At 44.6% G+C, this 5,524-nt stretch overlaps 1 long non-coding RNA gene across 1 annotated transcript; it reads left to right on the forward strand.

Moving 5' to 3' along the window:
* The first annotated feature begins 455 nt into the window (after positions 1 to 455).
* On the forward strand, positions 456 to 4,894 carry LOC131382281 (uncharacterized). The gene is made up of 2 exons (XR_009211594.1): positions 456 to 643; positions 4,746 to 4,894. It is a non-coding gene; the product is annotated as an uncharacterized LOC131382281 (long non-coding RNA).
* The last annotated feature ends 630 nt before the right edge of the window (positions 4,895 to 5,524 follow it).

Here is a 5,524-nt window from a genome sequence, read left to right on the forward strand (position 1 = left end):
TTGTCTTAAAAAAAAAAAAAACAGGTGTTGGGATGGAAAGCCACTGAGAAAGGCAAAGTGTTCTTCTCTGCATAGCCCTCTTGCTCCCCGTGACTGAGTGAAGGGCTTGATAAATAAACTACAAGTATTAAACACTAACTGTAAAGAAGAAACAGAGATCATCCAAATAGGCAGATCCAAACCTAAGCCAAGAGCCTCTAGCCCAGTTCTTGTTTTGTGAGAAGAAATTAGAACCTTAAAAAGTTTTCAGAATAAGACCCCAAACAACCAAGCCAGGAAGAGGACAGAAAACCTGGAGGAGCCCAGAGGGGTGCAGGAACTTCTGACAGGTGTATGGTGGGAGGACTGGACCAGGAGGCACTGATGAGAACTCAGCCAGAACATTCTAGAATTACAGGGAACAACCAGCCTGATTAATATGCGGAACCTCGGCAAGGCAGAGACGATTCTCAGTTATGTTTCCCACTCCAGGAGAATGTGACTTCCTGTTTGAAATGGAGGAGGGCTTTGTCCCAACACATGATGATCTTCACAGGCCGGCATTCTGGTCTCTTCATTACACAGGAGTGACGCCTGAAGCTGAAGCGATTAACACAATGTTACACAACCGAAAGCTGAGGCAAGGGGCCAAAGTGGAGCCATGGTGAGTCGCCAAGAACTCTGGATTCTTCCAGGGGCGGGCACTACCAGGTTGACTGGCCCTGGGAGATTTCTTTCTCCATTAATGGCCACAGTTTCCTCATCTGCACAGAGTCAGACAGGTAGGGCGACCCCAAAAGTTCATCTCCCTTCTAAATGATACTAGGAAATCTGTTGGCTATAAATGAACTTATCGATAACACTCATTTCCCATTTAGATTTTCTGAGGAAGTGATTTTGGACAACCATGGTGTACAGACACGTACGCACATACACAAACAGTACTTTCAGTCTGCAATTGCCTGTCTATTCCTTCAGCACAATTAGGTCAACACTGTTGACCAGAGTATATACTACCTCCACCCCAACACTGGGCCAGACTCCATGATACCAGGTGACTGGGTGTGCTGTGGGGTGCCAAATGTCCACATATTGATCATCTTATCACACCTATTGATAAATCCAGTAAGACTTGAAGTACCTTCCTGTCAGATGATTAAATAAGATCCACAAAAATACTCTGTATTCTTTTTTTTTTTTTCCTGAGATACAGTCTGGCTCTGTCGCCAAGGCTGGAGTGCAGTGGTGTGATCTCGGTTCACTGCAATCTCTGCCTCCTGGGTTCAAGCAATTCTCCTGCCTCAGCCTCCCAAGGAGCTGGGACTACAGGCATGCACCGCCATGCCTGGCTAATTTTTTTGTATTTTTTTTTTAGTAGAAACGGAGTTTCACCGTGTTGCCCAGGCTGGTCTGGAACTCCTGAGCTCAGGCAATCCACCCGCCTTGGCCTCTCAAAGTGCTTACAGTTATGAGCCACGGCACCTGGCCAAATACTCTGTATTCTTGAAAGCATTCTATTAGTACAAGGCATTTTTACTTTCTTCCACCCTGCTGGCTACTCTCTCAGAGAGGGAGCGTCCCTCAAAGTCCTCCTACTTCTCCCTATCCTTCCCTGTCCTAGAAGCACGAAACTTACCTCTCCGGGCTGCCCTCGCCTTTGTGAACACTGACTTCTCTGACCAATGCCTGTGGCCCTGGTGACCCGGGCTGTGCCACATTCCACACTGTTCTATCGTGCAGTTGCCCACCCAATATGATGAACAACAGCCCTTGGAGAGGGATCGATTAGGACAAAGGTCCTCATTTTGCAGATGAAAGAATGAAGGTTCAAAGGAATTCTTTACATCATTTCTGTCTTGGGGAGGAAATCTTGTACTTACTTTTGACTCTTCTTTGCATCTGTATGATAAAAATAGCTATCATTTACTGAGAATTATCTAGGGGCCTAACCAATGCCTTTTCTGATGACTTTATTCAATTCTAACAACGCCAGGAAATATACTGCATTTTACAGATAAGAAACTCAGACTTACAGGGCCTAAGTAACTCATCCGAGGTCACAGAACAAATGAGAGAGATGGGTCTCCCAGCAAATCTGCCGGCCTCAGCCCAGAGCTGTGCCACGCTAAAGCCCATGCTTTTAATCACTCTGCCAGCACTATTCCCTGACATGCAGGGTGATGGACTGATACACAGCTGCTGATTAATTAGTGAATGCTGCTGCTATTTGCCCTCCTCCCCCAAGATAAACAAAGGCTGACCATGAGAAAGACACCAGTACACCCCCAGGAAGCCAGCCGATTCTCTGGTGATGAGTGATGCCGGGAACAGCAGACTGGACATCTATGGGCATCTGATGGCCACTTTAAAGCACTCAAGGAGAGGTGAAGAAAAAAAATAGGCTCCCCTCCAATACAATTTTTAAACCACTGATTCACCATGCAATGCAGTGTTAAAGTCAAAAGAGCCTTAGCCACCACTGTATTTGCAAAAATTCTGTACTTTGTTTTAAAAAGCACCATTTGTTAGCCCAACATTCCCCATGGAGCCAGTTGGGAGATGACATCTTGACAAGTTGTACTCTTTCAGGACAAAGAATACCAGCTGCATCAGTTCTATTTCTTCCCCAGTCAGAATACACAGGACTAGCCATCAAGGGGTAGAAGCAAAAATGGCTCCTCTCCTCTTAAACCTAGTGATATGGTTTGGATATTTGTCCCCTCCAAATCTCATATTGATATTTGATCTTCCACGTTGGAGGTGGGGCCTAGTGGGAGGTGTTTGGGTCATAGGGGCAGATCCCTCACGAAAGGCTTGATGTCTTCCTTCGAGGTAATGAGTGAGTTCACGTGAGAACTGGTTGTTTAAAAGAGCATGGCACCTCCTCCTCTCTTGCTTCCTCTCTCACCATGTGACGCACCAGCTCCCCTTCCACTTGCACAATGTTTGGAAGCTCCTGGAAGCCCTCACCAGAAACAGATGCTGACGCCATGCTTCTTGTACAGCTGGTGGAATCATAATCCAAATAAACCTTTTTTCTTTAAAAATTGCCCAGTTTCAAGTATTCCTTTATGGCAATACAAACAGACCAAGACACCTAGTATGCTTAGAGTTTTGCTTACCAGCCCCACAATTTTTGAATCTGCAGATTTGGAGCTGCTGGTTCCCAAGAGACGAACGCTTCCTCCAGGGGACACTGCAATGGTTTTACTGAACTAGAAGTTGAGATTGCCCCTTGGCTATTTTAGACTACCAACGCCACAGAAACAAAAGGCAAAGAAGGCAATTACCCTACTGACTGGGGTGAATGATCCCAATTTTCACAGGGAAACCGGACTGCTGCCATTGCTGCCATACAACAGGGGCAGAGAAGAGTATGCCTGGCACCTGGAGAGTTTCTAGAGTGCCTCTTGGTACTTCCGTGTCCAAGAGTAAAAATCAGTGGAAAACTAAAGCAACTAACAGACATACAGAGGGAATCACTGAGGTTTGAGATCCCTAGGTTATTCCACCAGGTAATAAATAAACCTCTGCCACAGAAGGTGCTGGCTGAGGGCAAAAGCCAAGTCCCAGCAGTCATGGTTTCCACATTGAAGCAATGTTAATTCCTCCTCTCATTCCACCAATCCCAGATAAATATTCTATATCCTACAGACTGAACCAGGAAAATAATTCATGCCACCCAGAGACAGACACCATACCAACTGGGACTTTCTGTCTTCCCTTAAGAGTGTGAACACTGTATGAAGCATAGACACATCACAGGCAGAAACAAAGCTGTCCTGCTGTTGTGCCAAGTTGAAAATGTGCAGGAGGATATGAGAATGCTGAGAATCTGAAGGGTTGGACTGTGCTGGTCATTTAGTTGCTGTCTTTCTGATCCAAGTCAGACCTGTGTGGTGGGGCGAGGACTGTGCAAACTGCATCCTCGCTTTGCCAGTTGAATTTCTATTGGGTTCTGCCAGTAGGGGCTCAAGATGGAGAAGGCAGAGGGGAACGTTAAAGTCAATATACCTTTACAGAAAGCTGGTGTGCATGTGCAAGAGTTTTAAATTATTCTGAATTATTGCATTTTCATATTAATCATTCACTCATTCAGTCACTCAACAAGCATCCTCAGCACTGAGGCCCTAAGGATTTAGCTGCTTAGAGAACAAGGAAAAACCATGTCCTCATGGAGCTTACCATTATGGTTGGAGGACATGGTAAATACCACATAAACAATAATATGATTTCAGATGATCGTAAGTTCCACAAAGAAAATAAGGTAGAAAGCAGAGGTTGACAGTGAGTTGGGCAAGGAAAGAGGCTGTTTGGAGCAGGGTGGTAAAAGAAGGCCTCTCTGAAAAGCTAGCATTTAGGCGGAGACTATAAGGATGGGAGGGAAGAGGGAATGAGCTGGGAGAAGACCTGGGACCCAAGGCTTCTAGGTGGAGGGGCTCCATTACCCCATCAGAGAGAAACACCCTGGGTCACGTGCTATAAGAGGTATTTGGAGCAATGCCACAGTTGAAGGAGACTCACCATCGTGGGGGAAACTGTCTGCTTATTTCCAGCAAATCCTACAAATCAGATATAGCTTAGTGGTTGAGTTCATGTCCTCACTCTGGCATGTGGTTGTTTTTCTTTACTTTCAATTTACATTGCAAGCTGGAGAGAAATGAATTACATCCCCTTGGGTTTCTCTGTTCTGTACAATTAAGAAAAGCTATTTCTTAGTCATAAGGCGGATGACGACACCAAGATTTCCCATTTTCTCTCTGCAGGGAGGCTGTCATCACTCAATATTAATTGATCCTACTTTTCATCCATAAAGCGGGGGCTGAAACAAATTTTTGGTCACAAAAATGGCAACTATTACACTATTAAGGTAAATTATTAATGGAGCCTCCATTAAAGCACACTCCTGCTCACATGGCATCAGCTACCTCAATGCATGGTTGTTTCTTTAATGGGGAAAAAGGAGTAAATTATTTGATTTCTTCCTGAAACTGGATTAATCACCTGCACCTATCTCATTTAAGGTTGCTGGGGATTTTCCACCGTTTCATCACAACTGAGAACACACAGATAGGGCTGTAATATGTCTTGAATTCCCAGCAGGACAGTGTGTCAATCGAATGCAATTTTATTTTTCTGCTAGAGAGCAGATAAAGTGAAAACAGCAAGAAGACACAAGAAACTTTCACAAGTTGAGGAGAGCTAGTATCATTTAAAAAAATGTTTCCCTAGACAAATAATTTGATGCTTATTTTTAGAGAGGCGGTGGTGGTGCTGAATTAGGGAAACCTAGTTTAAAAAAAGAAAAGAAAAAGGAGAAAAACAATCAAGTTGTATCTACAAATAAACAACCTGCAATGAATCGGGGACATATGGGAAGAGCCAAATCTCATTACCACTGACGGCAGCGACCAGATGCTGGCACCCAGTAAAAAACAATTTTCCTATTCAAGGGAGGGCTCTGCTGCCCACCCTTCCAATTCTTTCTCATTTATTTACATGAGTGCTAGGGCCTGGTGGAAGGCTAACCACAGGACATTTGCAT

This window comes from Hylobates moloch, unplaced genomic scaffold (genome assembly GCF_009828535.3).
Source record: "Hylobates moloch isolate HMO894 unplaced genomic scaffold, HMol_V3 SCAFFOLD_22, whole genome shotgun sequence".
NCBI classification, from domain to species: domain Eukaryota; kingdom Metazoa; phylum Chordata; class Mammalia; order Primates; family Hylobatidae; genus Hylobates; species Hylobates moloch.